This window comes from Vipera berus (assembly GCF_964194415.1).
Source record: "Vipera berus genome assembly, chromosome: 3".
NCBI lineage: Eukaryota > Metazoa > Chordata > Lepidosauria > Squamata > Viperidae > Vipera > Vipera berus.
Window position 1 is genome coordinate 162,282,971 of NC_138204.1, and position 19,378 is coordinate 162,302,348.

At 40.9% G+C, this 19,378-nt stretch overlaps 1 protein-coding gene across 1 annotated transcript in view; it reads right to left on the reverse strand.

Annotated features, from left to right (window-relative positions):
• CDH7 (cadherin 7) overlaps window positions 1-8,774 on the reverse strand; it is a gene marked incomplete at its 3' end in the record, with an annotated part of 127,442 nt that extends 118,668 nt beyond the window's left edge. The window contains exon 1 of the mRNA XM_081324833.1: window positions 8,612-8,774. The remainder of the gene's footprint in view (window positions 1-8,611) is intronic.
• Between the last annotated feature and the right edge of the window lie 10,604 nt (window positions 8,775-19,378).

A 19,378-nucleotide genomic window follows, 5' to 3' on the forward strand; every position in this document is an offset into this window, starting at 1 on the left:
TGGTCAGCTACAATAATGCCTCAGGTAGGCTTCCTGTATTTCTACCAATAAATATATTTGTCTTGATGTGACAAACAGCTTTCTTAATATCAGAAAATTAAAAGTTCCCTCAGGAGAATGTGATGCTGGAAAAAAAAATTACTATTCTACAAACCAAAGGAATGGTGGCCCAAAATAATTCTAGCAAAAGAAAAAAGAGAAAAATCTGGGCATACCCAATGTCAGACATTCAGGTCTTTTTATCTATCTAGGATACTGAATAAAATCTAAACAAGTGGGTAAGATTGGCCTACAGCAGGGGTGTCAAACTCGATTTCACTGAGGCCACATCAGGGTTGTGGATGACCTCGGGGGGCCGGGTGGGCATGGCTAGGATGGACGTGGCCAGCTCAATGTTGCACATGTCAGGAGGCACCTGTATGGTCCCAGTGAGACTGGGGGGGGGATCCACTGTCTCCAGTGTAGGCAGGTGAGACAAGGGCAAGTGCCAAACTCTTGTCCACCAGAGGAGACTTGATGTCCCTCTCAGGCTGCGCAGAGGGCCCCCAGATGATGGTGCAGGCTACCCAGAGCCCTAGGCAGTGGAGGGCAAGTGCCCAACCTGGTCCTTGAGCTCCAGGGCACCGGGACCCCACAGCCCAGCCCAGCCCTTCCCAGCCCTGCTTTCCCTGCTGAGCTTACCTCCTCCTCGAAGCTGCTGCTGCTGTTCTTGCTCTCCTTGGCCAGGTTCCTCATGGTGTGTGCAGGAGGGCAAAGTGTGTGGGTCAGAGGGAGGCCCACTCCCTCTCCATGTGAGGAAACCTGGCTTTGTAACTAAAGCATCCTCAGCCATATGATGGGAGATCACCAGGAGAGATCAGGAGGAGGGGCCAAGGGGATGGCCAAAGGGCAGCAGGGCTGCTAGTGGCCAAGTGCTAAGGCAGGACTTCCCTCAGATCCTCCCTCTCTCTCATTATAATCCCCTTCCTTCCTTCCTTCCTTCCTTCCTTCCTTCCTTCCTTCCTTCCTTCCCTTTTCTTCTTTTTCCTTCCCTCTTTATTCTCCTTTCTTTTTCCTTCCCCTCTTTCCTTCTTTTTCCTTCCTTGCTCTCTTCCCCTCTTTTCTTCTTTTTTTCTTTGTCTTTCCTCTTTCCTTTTCTCCTTTCCTGTCCCTTCTTGGATCCTAAAATGCAAAAGGGAAAACGTTTCTCGATGCCTCCTTGCCTTGTGATCAAATGCCACTTTTGCTAGTAGTCCGTGGTAACTTAAAAGACTGAGAACAAACCAGGCTCAGTTTATCTCATGCTTGAATTTAGTGGGGTCATCCACAGACAACAATAGAGCAAAACTATCAAAATGGTGGCTGTGATAGTTGATCAAAACTCCTCTGTTTTTTATGTGCAACAGCTTTAGCTTTTATGAACAGAGGTAGGTTAGTTGCTTTTCTATTAATACATAATCCTTAAAAGGGCTCTCCTGTAGGGACCCTGCCTTGGTCTAATTCAGACTGAAAAGGAAAATATTTTCCCCTCTCTGCTTTGTTCTCTTTTCGCCACTGGAAATGGCTGCCTGCAACATACAAGGAGGGGATACTTTTTTAAGAGCTCACAATTCAAGAATAACAATGTTAACTTGAATTGCCAACAAAGTTCTGTCTGTGACAAAACAGAAGACAAAATTGCTTTCTCCTTTGAACTGGAGCATCTCCAACCAAGTTGCCTCTCCTTTCTTCCTCTTTCCCTCCCTTCCTGACTCCTTCCTTCCTTCCTTCCTTCCTTCCTTCCTTCCTTCCTTCCTTGATTTTTTTAAGCTGCCAAAGGCTCCAGGTAGACGTGGCAAGAGGCAGGCAGCGGTGGGCAAAGACTTCCCCTCCCCACTGTCATTGAATCTGCATCGCTCAGTTCACTTCTCCCAGACCTGCACACATGTTTGTGTCTGTGTGCAAGCGCACGCACGCATGGGGTGTGTTTCTCTGCACCCTCAACAGAGACCTTCTGCGATGGCAAGCTGCAAAGTAATGAAAGCTATTTTTTTGAGTACTTGTTTCTTTTTCTCAATGTGCCGCCAATCACATCATGCCCTGCCCCCCTCAGCTCCCGCCCCAAGCCACTTGGAAGATTGCAAGAAGCTCCCATCACAGCTTCTCTTACCTCTCCTGTTCTTTTCCTCCCCAATATCACAGTATGGGGCTGCAAGAGGTGAGACCCCCACATAAACACACTTACACGTGCACGAGTCCCATTCTGTCTCCTCCATGCTCAGGAAAGGGTGAGCAGAAGGGGAGAGATTGGCAACGGCCATGCTGCTGGCAGCCGTGGCTTTCGCACTCGGGGGCAAGGAGGTCCCAGTGAAAGGGAAGCCTTGCAGGCTGCGAGGCCAGGCAGGCGAGCAGGGTGTGGAGGCACTAGTGCTGATCTACAACTTGATATGGAATGCGGTTAGCCTTTGATCCCCAGCGCTGCCCTGGAGCCAGAGAGGGTGACATCCTGGGTGGAAGGGAAGTGCTCAGAACGCAGTCTCCCAGGCCCCACACATTTGTCGCCTCCTGTATGTGCGCCCAGAGAGCAGGATGGGAGCGGTCCCTCGCTGGTTCCAGGGCAGCGCGGCAGATCTAAGGCTGACCGCATTGTAGATCAGCACCCAGTCAGCCTGGGCTGGGCTGAGGCACCATGGACCAGTCCTTTGCCATTTCTAGGGCAGCTCTGGGGGCCAAATCTAATCACATGGTGGGCTGGATTTGGCCCGCAGGCCTTGTATTTGACATGTCTAGCCTATAGAATCCCTGCATCCTTTTCAGGAATTCATTATTTACCCATTGCTGAAGAGTTGGAAATCACAGAGTTTTGTCATTCTAATTATTTTTGTTCAGTTAAGTGGCAACACATTTTTCCAATTGGATAGTTTACTTGCTTCGGCCTTAATGGTTGTTATTTTATCTGCAGAAATTCTTTACTTTTATGTAGTTGCCTTTCCAGTTTGTTTAACATTGCAATGCATTCAGTTTGTTGAAATATGAGAAAGCAGTCTCTGTAATGCTCTTGTATTCTTGAGGAAGAGCCAGTTGTTTATTAAACATGCTTGACTGTGTTTCATATAGATGTCTTAGAACAGTAAACACACATACACATTAACATTACTAGGCTATACGAGTGTATGTCAGAATAGCCATTCTTTCAGGATCATTTACTGTACAAAGTCGTTAAATATCATCATGGCTTTCGAGGCCTTTTAACTGCCAAGGCATACATTTAGCCTTATGTCTGTCACCTTGAGCAACAGATACTAATGCTACCAAAAGCAATAAAATGATTGTACCTTTCTCCTATGATTTTGGTGTCATTTGTGTCATCTCTGCTTCAAGGAATACAGTACTAAGTGAAGGAGAAAGCAACTTCAAGTTTTTTTGTTTTAAAATGTACTTGCCTCAACCTTAAATGTCTTTAGAATGTACAATAAATGCTTGGGAAAAACACTTGAGGAAAACATTTTGCAGTCACAATACATATGCTAAACATCTAATTGTAGCCAAAGAACAAACAGTGCATAAGTAAAAAAAAAAATCCTCTAGTTCCGTACATCACATGTTCTGCTGAAAAAGAGACTTACTTTTAGACTGAATTTTTATGTAAGAATGAATGACTAATAGGGTTAATTGCTTCATGAACAATCATAAAGAAGGTGTAACTATTTTGCCACTAAGAGTTGAAACCAACTCAATAGCACTTAATCAGCAAAATGTATGCTGTCACATATAGCTAAGATTTTATTCATCTTTTAAAAATGCTAATTATTACATTTGATTATAATGATCATCAGTATTACCCAGACAGACAACAATATATAGCCAAAGTTAACTGATCTCAAAATGCTAAGTTAAAGTTAAATCATACCGGGTTAGCTGAATGGGTATCAGAAAATCCTAGGACATAGATTACACTAGAAACCTGAAATAAAACAACCCTGATCCATATTCCTGACACAGAAATGTGTCCATGTAGTCCCCAAGAGCTGAGATAAACTCAAACAAGGGTTTACCTTTTTATTCTCAGTAGCGTCTTAATTAGAATGCAATGTGACTTTGAGGCCTTGAATCATTGAATGAAACTCTTTCCATGCCATAAACAGCATGTGTAATTACAGGAGAATCTCTTCCTACTCTTACTGTTTTTAAATGCAGTGTTTTTAACACCGCTATATTCTTTTTAAAATCATCTAGTCTTTTGTATTAAAGCTATCTACCTTTCCTATTGCATTGGCCTCTGCTTGATCAATATATCTCTTTGTCTCTTTTTCTCATAACTATTTCCCAAAGCACTACAATTGTAAGAAAGTATCTTAGGACAACTGTTTTTACAAGGTAAGACAAGAGTTTTCCCAGCATAGATTCTACAGTGGAGCTATCTCAATCCTCATTTGCAAATACAAGTGTAGCTTTTTAAAATTGCCTCAGATTTTTTTTTCTTAATACCCCAAATAATTCAGTTTTGACCAATTGTTGACCCTGATACTTACTATCCCTCGAAATACCCTTTACAGGAATCACAGACAATGCTTTCTTGAAAATCATATCTATGAAGGTCACCAAAAGTAAGTCCTTCATTTTCACACTACTCTGAGCAATTTATCTGAAGCAACTCCCACTGTGTTGCAAAATTTCCAATGTTGATTAATACCCACGGCATCTAAATGATTACTCCTTCAATACTGCCAAAGCAGCAAATTTGTCCCATAATAAAAGATCAGATGTAGTTATAGCTTTACAATTTATCATTTTGTTTCAGAATTCCCCTAAGAAAATTGTCACAACTTTTGGTCCTTCCTGTGGGTTTTTAAAAAGTACTACTCTGGTCTTGGGATTTTTCTTTCCCTCTTTTTTAAATTTACAATCAATGCTGTATTTTTTTCCCCTGTGAACAGTTGCTTTTTAAGAGAAGAAAAAATCCAGATAATTACAGTATGCATTATATAATTAACTGACAATTAATTTATATTGCAAGTGCTGATTCAGAGTACAGATTATTGGGAAAAAGTATGGAAAAACTCCATCAAGAAGGACAGTTCTTTGAAACTCAAGCTACATAAGGTCATTCAACTTCTTCTTCTAGATAAGTATACTAAATACCAAAGTTGCTCCTGTTATTAAAAATGAATGACACACAGTAACACATATTTACATATTTTGTGAATTCTAAATGAATGCAAATTGCCCTACCACGTTGCCTTGCTAACTGCAGGTTTCTTCAAAGGCTGCAAGTTTACACAAAAGCAATAGGCACACTTTTGTGAACAGCACAGCTTTCTACAAATAAGAAAACAGAAAAGCAACTACAATTCATTACAGGAGGCTCTAAGAAATAGTGCTGAGTTGTAACCATTTGAATTGCTTTGGTGAAAGTGTGCTTTGGTTTGAGAAACAGAGCTAGAAAATCCACACCATTTGTTAACCAAAGTCAGAAGAAGCCTTTCATATTAATGAAAGACAAACCACCTTCTAAACTTTTCCAATTTATTCCAAATATGCATTGGTCATTTCAAATATGTAGAGAAGGATTCCACTGCATCTCTTTCAATGCTTTGTCTTTGAGATGGCAGCTTCCCTTGCTTGCCCTGGTGATCAGAAACACCAACTCTCAGTCCTTCTATAGTACATGTTCCATCATTTGAACTGAAGATACAAGGATGACCCTGATGTCCGTATGCAAATTGGGGGGAAAGAAACAACCTATTACACTGATCTATAGGCATTCAGATTCTAGCAGTCATTCTGCCTTTATCCATAATTTCCAAGAATGGCTTTGTGGCAGTTCCCTGCAGAGTCATTATATTCCCAAAGGAGGCACTCATGCACTGCTGGTTATAGCTGCATGTACAGCTGTGGTAAAGGCTGAGGTAAGCCTCATCTGTCTTCTACTGTGCTCCCTCTCCAACCAAGGTTTTAGCTGATGCCTTACTCTCCTGAAAAAGGAGGACAATGGAGCTGGCATGAAAATATTCAGGAACAAATGGTGCCTAATCAATTAAAGTCAGTAAGGATAGCTTCCTAAAGGTGCCACTGAAATATTTGGCAGTGAAATAGCCAATGAGATGCAAATTCAAGTCTCAGTTTCTTCCAGATTAGCCTATATACCTAACTCCTAGCTATTCAGATCCGATTTCAGATTCCTTAGAAGTTGGTAAGAAGCAACTTATAACAGCCAACTGCATTTAGAGGGCTTTGAGAACTAAAACAAGAACAAACAAAGATAGTTTGGGGAAAGCACAATGATTCAGAATGAATCAAATAGGTTTCCATATGAGTAGCAAACAAAAGCTTTGAAAAGCTGGCTTTTCTAAATATTAAGCACGTGCATCTAGGATGATGCTCTGAGGCACAATACACAAATGATAAAGGCACAACAATTGGTGTAAGGCTGAATTACAATTCCACAAAAGTTCTACCATACACTTTTACATGTTAGAGAAGCATCGTAATCATAAACAAGTGGAAGGAAAGTTGTGAAAGTAATGTTAATACCATCCTTCCAACCTACCAAGATATTAATTGATTATATTATTCTACTTTGCTTAGATAAACTTGTCTTTTGATAAGACTTCAGCAATTTCGCACAGACGCACAACTTATGAATGTGGGAAGTTTTCTCTTTCAGATTAATCAACTCAATACTTCCAGATGCAGTTCTTAAAAAAGCCATAAACTTTTGACATTTACATTTGAAGAGTCTTATTGATTTGGGTAGTAGATTATATATTGCTATGTTCTGCTTACTGGTCTAATATGCCAGCAGTGATGTCTTTAGTAGTAGATCTAAATCAGCAGAACATTGTTTTATTGAATCTCCCCTCTCCCATCAAACACTCTTTCAGTCCTCTTTGTTGATTAGCTGATTCTTTGTCATTATTTTTAAACAAAACAGGATAACCACTTACAGATGAACCCAGCCCTTAGGATGCCTTAGAAGCTAATTTTTTACAGAAGCCTGAACCTATTTTTAACCACAGATTTCAAAGGTAAACATAAGAGGGAGTTATGTACTTTGAATGAGATCCAGTGTCATTGCTAAACTCTATGACCTTGATGTTGGTTAACATACTGACAAAATAATGTTTCTTTCTTGCTAATTTTTCATCGGTTGTTTTTATAATGTATTATTGAGCATAACATCATACTCAGCATTTCAGTTTCTCAAAACAAGTGGAGCTTGCCCCACAAATTACAAATATACATTCACCTTTTTGCTAAAAGGTATTTGAGGAAGAGGTATCTTTAGGGTTAACTTCAAAACAACTTTCACAAAAATTGGTCACCAGGGGGAAAAAACTCATCAATCTACAATAGACTTCTTTTCTTTTCTATCATTGCCTGGCACAGGAGATGCCGGTGATTGACAATATTGGGTTTCTGGCAAGGTACTCCTTGATTTTTGTCTAACAAAAGGTTAAAATCATCCCTTTGTGGGGGAGGGATAGAGATACACCAATAACACTTTTAAGAAACCATAATGTCAAACAAGCCACTTCAAGTCTGTTCTGACTCTAGATATTACCAAACAAGGATTCTCAATGACCCCCCCAAAAATGAAGTATCAATGATCTCAATCTGCACGATCAAAAAAGTGCCACTAGCCACAACCTTTTTTATATATAATTGTATGGTTTTTTTGTTTTTTAAGGTAATTAGAACTCAACGGAATCACAAAAGCAGTATGCGAATATTAGTTTTTTTTTGTACTTTATTGATCTAACTTGACATCTGAACATTAAGTCCAACAAGGCAAAAAGCCAGCTCTTTCTATCTAGGGCATCTACACAAATATGCTCATGAAGCAGGTCAGCAGGAAACCCTCAACCCCGCAAAGTCAACCTTACAAAGAGTGAATGCTAATTTTAAAACATGCCCGCGTCTCGCTTGCCGAACTGGGAAGCATCCAAAACAAGAGAGTCAGCGGCGGCGATTTTCCCGCATCACTAGCTTTTCAGCCGACGGCAACAGCGCCAAATATCAGGACTAGCACAAAACTGGCGGCACCTGAGTTTGCCCGCAAAACTGAGAGAGGACGAAAGGGCTATCCGCTTCTTTAGTGTGCATTTTGCTAGCGGATTGGTGGGTCGCTTCTTTTTACAAGGACGACTGACTTCGTCCCAGCTGCCTACGTGATTTATCGCGCCCGCCGGAGAAATTTCTCTCTCTCTCTCTCTCTCTCTCTCTCTCTCTCTCTCTCTCTCTCTCTCTCTCTCTCTCTCTCTCTCTCTCTCCCTCCCTCTCTCTCTCTCTCTCTCTCTCTCTCTTAGGGGTCGTTTAAGAGCAGGACTTTCCGATTGCGCCCAGCTATCTCCTTGCTGCATGACAAATCCGGGCGAGGGAAGGGAAGAGGACCGATCTGCTACCAACGAAGGCTTTTTGAGGTCACTGTATGCTACATCTCACTTTCTCTCCGGAAAAGCTATTGGCATCGGCGGGATCTTTGCTACGGAGAACTGGAAAACCCCACGCGAGGGAAAGGAAACTTCGGAAGGCAGGGCGCCGGCTCGGGAGTCTCCCTGCAGCCTGGCACCTGCCTTTGCCCTGAGACTAGGGAAGCGGCGTTGCGAGGAGGGCTGTGAACAATCGCAGTTGTTCAAGGAGGCACTCTTACCGGGTCGCTTTCTTTGGGCTTGCCTCTGGCCACTCGGTCGCCGCCGCCGCTGCCGCCGCGAGGAACCGTTAATCCAAATGGAGAGGATGCCACGGCGAAGTCCTCGCTGCTGATTCTCCACCATGTGCCCCCCAGCTCCGCTATAGAACTTGCAGGCTTAGGCAAGCCCCTTTGCTTGAGCAGACTCCCCGGCACGGGAGTGGTGGGGGGGGGGTTCCCTTCCGTCCAATCAGAGCACGCCGAGAGGCCGCGAGAGCCAGTAAGCGGCGAGGGGCGCTGCTCCTGCCGTGCGATCCCCACCCCTCCTCGCCCAATGGGCTGTTCCCCGGTCGAGCGCAGCAGCGGCAGCGGCGGCGGCGGCTTAGCCCGCGCGTCTTTCCCTGCTCGCTCAAGAAGCGAGGCGAGTTCTCTGCGTTCCTTGGGCGAAGCCGCTCGGCGTCGCCGGTGAGGGAGAAAAAATAATAATAATAACGAGCGCGGAGAGAGAGAGAGAGACGTTTAGTACCTACCCTGCCGTGGGGGGAAAAAAAGCGGATTTTGATCAAGAAAAGCCTTACTTACCCCCTTAAGGAAGATGGAGCCCGTCCGGAAATTCGAAAAGCCCCACCGTATAGTATAGCAGCGTTTCCCAACCTTTAGGAACTTGAAGATGCGTGGACTTCAACTCCCAGAATTCCCCAGCCAGCATAGCTGGCTGGGGAATTCTGGGAGTTGAAGTCCACGCATCTTCAAGTTCCTAAAGGTTGGGAAACGCTGCAGTATAGCACCTGCTTCCGCACGCCCCCCCGGCCCCTTTCTCTCTTCCCCCGCCCCTTTTCCCGGGCTTTGCAGTCAGCACAATCGTCCCCCCCGCGCGAGTGGAAATCGTCCTGCGTCAGCAATTAGGGAACCTGCCTAACAACCTGCTATTTTTATTTTATTTTTTTTTATTTTTCCCGAGGCTGAGCCTTCCGGGTCCCGGTGGTCGAGGACATTTCGCCGTGTGACCGTGACTCTGTAGGTCAGGCGGGAGTTCCTTTCGGCCGTGTCTCACAACTGCACATGGATCCCTCAAAAGAACTCAAAAGAAGTTGAGTCTTTTAGCTAGAAGAAAGCCGGTCCTTTCCCCACCCCACCCCACCCCATCCCACATTTCTTTTTTTTTAGGCATAACAAAATCGCTCTTTGCAACCAGTGACGATTTTTTTTATTACTTCTCAAGTTCACCACCACCCCCGTCCCGTCCAATTCTAGCCCCTCACCATAACCTCCCGTAACTTTTGAGAAGGACGAATTTAGATGGCATCAAAGGAAAGATAGGCAGACTTTTCTCCTATAGAAGGGCAGGGGTTGGCAGCTGATCTAGCTCCTGGAAAGGGATTTGCATTTACAAGTGCATTAAAACTGACGCTGGAGGTGAGAAGTGTTGTATTTACAGGTAGCTTGTCATAGGAGCAATGATCAATTGGGCTCCCTGGGCAGGAAGAGAAATCATGCCCTAATCAGAAGTTATTTTCTTTATAGGTTTGCTCTTTCCGCTTCCTCACTCTGCCCTAGTTCTACTTTCAAAGAGAACTGTAAGTGAACTTTCCCACTCAACTACCAATCACTCCATGCTTATCCTCCCCCGTGTTGCAAATATGGAAGAAGGGGTTAGGAGACAATCCAGCCTTGAGGTGGTGACTGCTGCTCTGGTTATGGCTCTGAGGCAGAAAAGCACAATAAGATAAAAGAATGTTGCATTACTTTTCAAAGAAAAAACCCCAACAACTTAGATTAAAAGCCCAGGATACTTACCAGAGAGTACAATCCACAAGGAAGACCCAGTCCCTTTTTATCTCAGGAACCATCTACCTCACTGTAGGCAGCAGGCGATCCAGTAAGGCCCCTTGAAAACGATCAAAATACAAGCAGCTGACCTTAGACTACTGCAAAGCTAACACTTAAGCCATAATCATTAGTTACTCAGAGGTAAATGCCATCTTCTTAAAAAAAATCAATTAAGGACACAGGTCTATCCACATTTACTAGGAACAGAGCTTAATTGGCCATAGTGGGACATATTCTTTCAGCAGCATTCCTATGACCGAACATTCTTTTGGTAATATTTTTCTGAATCAATATAAATGTAATAAAAGTATCTGAATATATTCAAGTACAGCTCTCCATTCTGTGCACTGCAGTATAACCATCTCACTAGATTTAGGAAAATAACGCATGCAGCATTATTTCCTAAAATCCTGAATCACCAGTGAGTTTTCTTTCAGAACTTGCACTGTCCTAACAAACATAAGATGGCAATTACATTTTCAAAATCAGAATAAGAAAAGCCAGGAAGAAAAAAAAACAATTTTTCTCTCTCCAGCTTAACCTGAGACTTCTCTCCCTTCAATTCAGCAGCTCCCTTTGCAACTCTTTATTTTTACTGGTTCTGTCTGATACTTGCCTTATTATAAGCATTTCTTATTTCTACAATGGAAAGGATGAATGTGTGAGAGAAGCGGGTTGCAAGTGAGACTATGGGAGGGAGGCTGATTTCAGAAGTAAAGAGAAAAAGAAGCACACATTTTTCAACTTAATTAGAAAAACTTCATGTTCTAAACTAGTTAAAGTGAAGTGGAAGGGTCATGTTGGCAGGATGTTTTTGGAACATGGTATGTGGGAACACTGAATTGCAAGAGGAGAACAGTGCAGAACTTTGCAAAAAGACTGATAGGAAGCAACTTTGCACATGCAGATGGACAGAATTTAAAATGACTTGAGTAGACACTGTAGCCAGTGCTACTTCGTTCTGTCAATCAGATCCTTAATGTTCCCAGAAAGGAAAGCTAAGAAACTCTTGTTGGTGTCATTCAGAACTAGAAAATAATTCTCATTCCTAATTCTTACAGCCTAATTTAACTGTTGCAATGCCATCTCCTTCCCTGAACATTTCAGCTTGCCAAGATTGGATTGCCATCTTGGATTGACAGCAAGTGGATAGAGCAAGTGGATTGTCCTAGTGGACAATCACTTCAATATGAGCCAGCAGTGTGCTGCAGCTGCCAAAAAAGCCAACACAGTGCTAGGCTGCATTAACAGAGGGATAGAATCAAGATCACTTGAAGTACTAATACCACTTTACAATGCCTTGGTAAGGCCACACCTGGAATACTGCATCCAGTTTTGGTCACCACGATGTAAAAAAGATGTCGAGACTCTAGAAAGAGTACAGAGAAGAGCAACAAAGATGATTGGGGGACTGGAGGCTAAAACATATAGGGAACCGTTGCTGGAATTGGGTATGTGTAGTTTAATGAAGAGAAGGGTGAGGGGTGACATGATAGCAGTGTTCCAATATCTCAGGGGCTGCCACAAAGAAGAGGGAGCCAAGCTATTCTCCAAAGCACCTGAAAGCAGGACAAGAAGCAATGGATGGAAACTAGTCAAGGAGAGAAGCAACCTAGAACTAAGGAGAAATTTCCTGACAGTTAGAACAACTAACCAGTGGATCAACCTGCCTCCAGAAGTGGTGAATGCTCCAACACTGGAAGTTTTTAAGAAGAGACTGGACAGCCATTTGTCTGAAATGGTATAGGGTTTCCTGCCTTAGCAGGGGGTTGGACTAGATGATCTCCAAGGTCCCTTCCAACTTCTTCTTCTTCTTCTTCTTCTTCTTCTTCTTCTTCTTCTTCTTCTTCTTCTTCTTCTTCTTCTTCTTCTTCTTCTTCTTCTTCTTCTTCTTATTATTATTATTATTATTATTATTGTTATTATTATAGAGCAAGGTTTGCTCTAGGCCGCCTTCATTTAACAGAGAAGCCCTTGTTGCTTTAAAGTAATGTCAATTTTAATAGGAAATTCTTATTGTACATTGGGAAGTACGTCCATAAGACTTCAGACTTTCAGTTATGAACATAGAACATAGAATAATACAGTTGGAAGGGATCTTGGAGGTATTCTATTCCAACCCCCTGCTCAAACAGGAAACCTTATATCATTTCAGACAAATTGCTGTCCAATTTCCTCTTGAAAACCTTCAGTGATGGAGCACCCATAGCTTCTTAAAGCAAGTTGATTGCTCTCGTTGTTAAGACATTTCTTTTTGGTTCTCTCCTTGGTTAGTTTCCATCCATTGTTTCTCCTCTTGCCTTTTGGTGCTTGAGAAAATAGTTTGAACCCATTGTCTTTGTAGGAGCTCCTCAAATAAATACTGAGTTAAAGTGTACATTAGAATAACTACAGGAAACAATACAAATGGAATCTCCTAATAAGGCTAACCTATCATCCCACAGCTTCTCACTCAACCATAATTTCTGTCATATTTATTGTACTAATAGTTATATAATATGAAGAGACTCCATTGGATCCATACTTCAGGTCTCAGAAAAATAGCCTGATAGTGCAAGATGGAACAATTGGTGAAGCTATAAAGCAGCAAAAGTGGAAATAGAATCACCTAGGTCCGTAGCCACATCATTTCTGTTTGTGAAAGAAGAAAAGGGACCATAAGTTTCAGGTATAAAAGATTAACCAATATAGTAGAAATATGCAAAGTGCCTTTGAAAATTATTAGGAACGCATAGGCTAAAGCACTTAGATACTTACTGTATGCTACTTGAAATAAATTTGGAGTATTGCAGTGGAACATATTAAATATTTCTTACCATCTCTTATTTTAAGTAGCAGTTATCCTGATACTTTGGCATAAGCATTGTGCAATACGAATAAGGAAATAACAAAATATGGCAGTTTCAAGTAGTCTGCTTTAGAATCTGAAAAATGCATCAAATACTTTTGACATTAATTAAAAGTAATTTTCTCATTAAGTATTCTGATATTATTTACACATTTTTTCTTTTGCTCCTGGAAAGATGATGGGAAGAACAATATAAGCTAGATAGATAGCACTGTCCTAGGTCTTCTAATGTTTTGTATTTTTATTGGTTTGTACTTAAATGCATTACAAGACCTGTTTTTCCTACTATATAAATGCCAGACAATAGCACTAGCATAGTTGGTATAGAGAACACATTTTTTTTAGATTTCTCTTTAATTTGTCCTGCTCCTGCAACCATGGATCACAAACATGGAAATCTAATTGAAATAAACTTTGTCTTTTGATTTGTCTTTTAGACAAACTAGCTTTTTCTTCAAAGCTTTTGTACATTTTCAAAGAGAAAAGCTGTTATGTGGATTTCTAATTAAATGTAGTTCTCTAATTCAAAGCACATTTTGAACTCTGGAAGCACTGATAACAATATCTCAAGAATAAAGCAGTTTTCCTTATTTAAAATTGAAAATGGTGATGGTGTATACGTATGTTTTGTTAATCACTGAAAAAAAAATCAAATATGGCAGTTTCAAACTGTGTAGCTTTTGAAATGCAGCCACAAAAAGAGATACTTCTCTAAGCATAAAATCAAACAGCAACATGATCCATATCATGTCCTCTTAACCTGATTTTTTAGGTCTGTATTTTTGTTGTCATGCTTTTAGTCAGAGTCCAACAAAACAGACTATTCTTATACTATGCGTTCAAGGAAAAAAGTTTGAAGCCACAAAAAAATCTATCTCAAACCTATGCACCCATGGCTATTGATGTAGTATAATGGGATCCATTCAGTCATAAAACATTGGCGGTATCTTGCGTGTACCTCCATACAGACTTTATTTATTTTTTTAATTTTAATTCCATTTATATCCCGCCCTTCTCCGAAGACTCAGGGCGGCTTACAAGCTTAGCAGTAGCCTTCATTCTATGTATATGCCTGCTTATTAGGGCTTTCACACACACCCCCAAGCGGCATTATTACAAAGTCAGCTTAATTGCCCCCAACAATCTGGGTCCTCATTTTACCTACCTCGGAAGGATGGAAGGCTGAGTCAACCTTGACTTGGTACAGTTAATCATGGAAACTGTTATTCAGATACACTTCTTTTTATGTAAAAGCATAGGTAAGAAGAGTCAGAGACAAAATATATTTAGAACAAATGCCTCAATTCTTTGTTGGGATGAAATCAAATTTATTTATTTATTTGCTTGTCTGTTTGTTTGTTTGCCTCTTTTCATTTCAAAGCAGTTTCCAAATATAATTTGTAATAAACTAATACTTAAATCATCCCAAAGTTGTTTTTCACAAGGCAACTGAACTTTCTTGATGTTTTCCTGGAAAAACTTTCACTTATCATCCCAGAAGCTTCTTCAGTTCTTGAGTTCCAGCTTCTTGGATGAGAAGTGAAACATTTTCAAGGAAAATACCAAGAAAGTCCAATTGCCTTTTGAAAAACACCTTTGGGATAACCATGACCTAGATTATTGAGAAACTATGTAGATTTTAATACTTAAATCTATGTTAAACAATAACATTACAAAGCTAAAAAAAAAGGGGGGGGAACAGCTACAGCACAAACACACAGCAAATTGTTTACAGACTAATAGTTTTAGGGGCACACATACTTATTTTAGAAGAAAGAAATGCCTATCTGTTGGCTGGACTTTGTTAGAGAGCCTGGAGCAGAAATTCTGAGATGGTTTATAAGGATCATTGGTTTCATTCAGTCCTTCAGATAACCTCAGCCTGTGTCCCCAGGGAGGTGATTATCAGTGTCTGCTTACTAGTGATGTGCAGTCAGTCAAGAGTGAGTGGACACAAACCATTTTTCCCCCATCATCACCATTTTCACTTCTTACTCCTGAAAGTTGAGTTGTATTTTCAATGCATAGACCCTGTTCCATCAGCACCTCTTGTATCTCCAGTTTGAAAATTAAGCACATTTTACTGAAACAATTTTGAATGCTTCTTAGATCTGTTCTGTGATGCTGGTTACAGAAAGGTCAAGATTGTGCCAAGCTCAGGAGAATGTAACTGGTGACAGTACAAATACCTGACTGGATGTTCAATACGGGTCCATAAATCTTATATTGGTACTCTTAGTGCTTCCTTTATAATAACAGTGCTGATAAATGTCATCTGTTTTTAACAACTCCTGTTTCCCTGATTTGACAGCCAGGCAAGGAAGGAATAATCAATTTTTGCCAGAGAGTCACAGTAAAATTAGTGCAGGCCATGAAAGGTTAAATTTGTGGGATGCAGGAAATCAGCTAGATTGTGGGGTGTAGAAAGTAAGAACTAAGAGCTGAATTGCCCTTTCTCTGAGACTTTCTGGCTTTAGGTTATACTTTATTCAGTCCCTAAAGGTCATGTCATGAGAGGGGGATAGAATGACAGGGGGAAATAAAAGCAAGATACAGAGAGGAAGCAGCTAGGTCAGAGACACATAAAGACCCCATTTTGAGTTCAGCAAGTGAGAAGAAGAAGGGAGGGAAGAAGAAAAAGAAAGGAAGGGTGTTTGGAACTAGCAGGGTGGAGACGTTCTCCCTAACTTGCTGGAAAATTACTTAAAAGAAGAGACAAAGGAGAGAAGGCATAAAGTTTTGCATAAACAGTTACAGAGTAAGAGTTGGCAGTTTGGTCAATATAGCATGCTAGGAACTGGAAATTTGACCTGTGAGGTAATCGCTCAATAGATTTGGCTGGAGGAGACTCATAATTTGGAGAAACATCAACAGAAATGGGGAGAAGCAGATTGGAGTCCAAAAGGAAGGATCCCAAAAGAGAAGGAGAGCAAGGAGAACTGCTACATGAGACTCTATGCCAAAACCATTACAGGAGTTATACAGTATACTGTGTGCCAAGAGACAAGGAAAGGTTGTACTGTTTCAGTATGTACTGTGCTTTTAGAGTATTCTATGCTATTAGGTCATTCTAGCTCAGTGTGAGGACAAAATTCTTATTTTGGAGCAAAATAAGGATATTGGATACTGCAGAATTCATCTCCATTGAAATCACTAACTTAGGACTGCTTAGTATTATACCACTGTATCAGTGTTACACTGTTCGGATATCTGCACACTGGTCCCTAATGATATAAGTAAAAGTGATGAGATGACCTCAGATACAAGTGGATTTTTTTTTCTTTATCGAAAGAAAGGAGGGAATTCATCCCATAGAATTTTTTTTTTTTGTGTGTGTGTGTGTGTGTATGCTAGAAAGTACAAAATCTTCAAACTCTGGGATAGGTAAAAACAGCTGTTTATTGTTAAAAACAACCGTTTTTATACAAACAACTATTGCCTTTGCTTTCGTCGGTCCCCTGCCGACGTCCTCAGAGTGAAAACTGGAAGTTGGAGAGTCTGCTTATAAACCTAGCTGTTTTTGCGCTCTTCTCATTGAGTGCATAATAGATCTATCCACTCTAGCCAACCGTAATTGCTCTGACTGCCTCGTACCCACTTGTCCGCATTTCAGTGTTACCATCCTTTCTCCTCCCATTGCTCCCTTCCTCGCCTGTTCTATTTTGCCCGCCCCCATCAATACTGTCTTCTTTGGCTGTGTCCTGTCCGCTGGTGTACATGCAGATCTTGGGGGGGGGCTCCTCTCATCCCGGTCCCCTCCACCCATCCCGGTCCCCTTCTCCCCCCACTGCTTGCACTTGGCTGTTTGGAGTTGTTGCTGGATCGTCCTCTGATTCCCCCCCTCCCATAATTCCCATGATGAGTTGTATGCTTCGGTCTGGTGGCATGTACTTTTTGTTACTGTTCATGTAAGCCGGTAACAGATCTATATCATGATTGATTGAATGTTCATCTGACAACCAGGCTTCCTTAAGCAAACGGACTCCCTTAGAGGTGTCCTGGGCGATAGCCTCCACTCCCAAGAAGTCAAATGAGTGGTTATTGTTGGCCATATGCATCCATATCTGCGAGTATTGCTCATGCCTTTTGATGGCCAACTTATGTTCATGGACTCTAGTCTTGAGCCATTTGGCCATTTCTCTGATACTGTATAACTACAGTGGCAGTCCTTGCATTTTACTCTATAAACCACCTATGAACTTTCTTCCTTGGGCAGTGGCTCCTTGGGGCGCATCACCTTGGCACGAAGAGTCTGATTTGGTTGGTGTGCCACACTGATGTTGTGTGGTGCCAGTATTCGTGTTGTTGCCTCTGACACATCATTAATGTATGGTATCATTGTCCAGGTTGTGGCTGTTAGTCTATTTTGCATTTTATGGGGCTCATGATGCCTGCTATATTGCTGAATAAAGTCGGTTGGGTAGCTGTTGTGTCTGCATATTTGGTAGAGATGAGTCCGTTCTTTACCTTTAACTCTCTTCATGTTGCAATGTGTGTCTATTCGCTTGAATAGCGTCTGGATGCAACTGATCTTATGTGATATCACGTGATTGCTCCTATAGTGTAATATCCTATCTGTGTGAGTCATTTTTTAGTAAACAGTTGCGTGGAGGATGCCGTTGGTTTGGCAACTGACCAGTACATCCAGGAATGCCAAGGTGCCATTGGCTTCCTCCTCCGCTGTAAATTGAATATCAGAAAATACTGAGTTTAGTTTCTTCATATATATATAGGCTGCAGGAGTGCTTTTGGAAATAGGCCCAGGGTCACATATAGTCCTAGTATCTCAGGATGTCCTTCCCTAGTTCAAAATTAGCACTTTAAAAGTGAGCCAAACAATGAGTAAGCAACAGTTATGCCTAGCACAGTCTCGGTTCAACGTGTTCATTATTGGCCCTCACAAACACTTAGACAATTTTCTCTGTCTATCACCAGAGATTTCTGAGTTGTCTCTAAAAGTGTCTTTATATATAGCATTGCAGTAGTTCTGTTATTCAATATATATATATATAATTTTGGTTTTTTTTTGAAATTGATCATTGCCCTCAAAGTAAATTTCTCTGCCAAGTTTAGTTGTGTTCCCAATACCTGTATTTAGAATGTTCTCACTTTGCTTTGGAAAATTATCAACAGCAACAATTGACAAAAACCAAGAAAGATATAAAGGATTTCCTGTTATGTCATCTGCCTAGAATTCTCCTATTTAATCAAAGTTCATGATACATTTATTTTATTTGTTCCAAAGATACATACAGAGAGAGAGAGACAGTATACATACATACATACATAGATATATTTCTGAAACAGTATTAAAAAGAAAGCATTAAAAAACACAAATATTAACTTTTTAAACGTTTTTAAAGAACAATACATACCATTTTCAGTCAAGAAACCAAGCTAAATTATTATAGAGGTTAAAAGTAAAGATGTAGCAAGAATATTAACTTTATTTTTTATGTAAAGCAAATGGAAATAATGAAGTCAAAAATATAGAAACATCATCAAAACAATAAGTAGGCAGTCTGTTATATAATGTACAGCAGAAAGAGTTGACTGAAACCAGAAAAAAACTGATAATTTGGATCAAAAAACAAGAAAAACTAATGACAATATACCATAGAGAATATCCAAAAGGCAATATTGATTGGGTGTATTCAGTGCTTTTTTTGTAAAAGAAAAAGGTGCCGGAACTCACACACATCATACAACCTGCCTTGCCTACCCTATAAGGTTCCATCCAAAAAAGGTGCCGGAACTCCGTTCTGAGCGTTCTATGAGAAAAAAAGCCCTGGGTGTATTTGTCAAGAGCTGAAAGTCCCTCTAACCTCACACCAAACTGTGAAGAAATAAAAACATGGTTTGAATAACTATTAAAAAAAAGAACTCTCATCAAAGGAAGTCCATCAAGAAAGCTTTTGAAAACAACAGAGGTGAAGGCTGAATGCAGAAAAAAAACAATTGAAAACTGATTTGTGAATTGGAAGAACATGCCAATGCACCATCAATACCTGAAGGATATAGAAAGAAAAACCAATAAAAATATGGAGGTGGTTAGAATCAAGAGCATTAAAGAAAGAAACTGAAAGCTTTATTGTGTTTTAGTGGCTCAA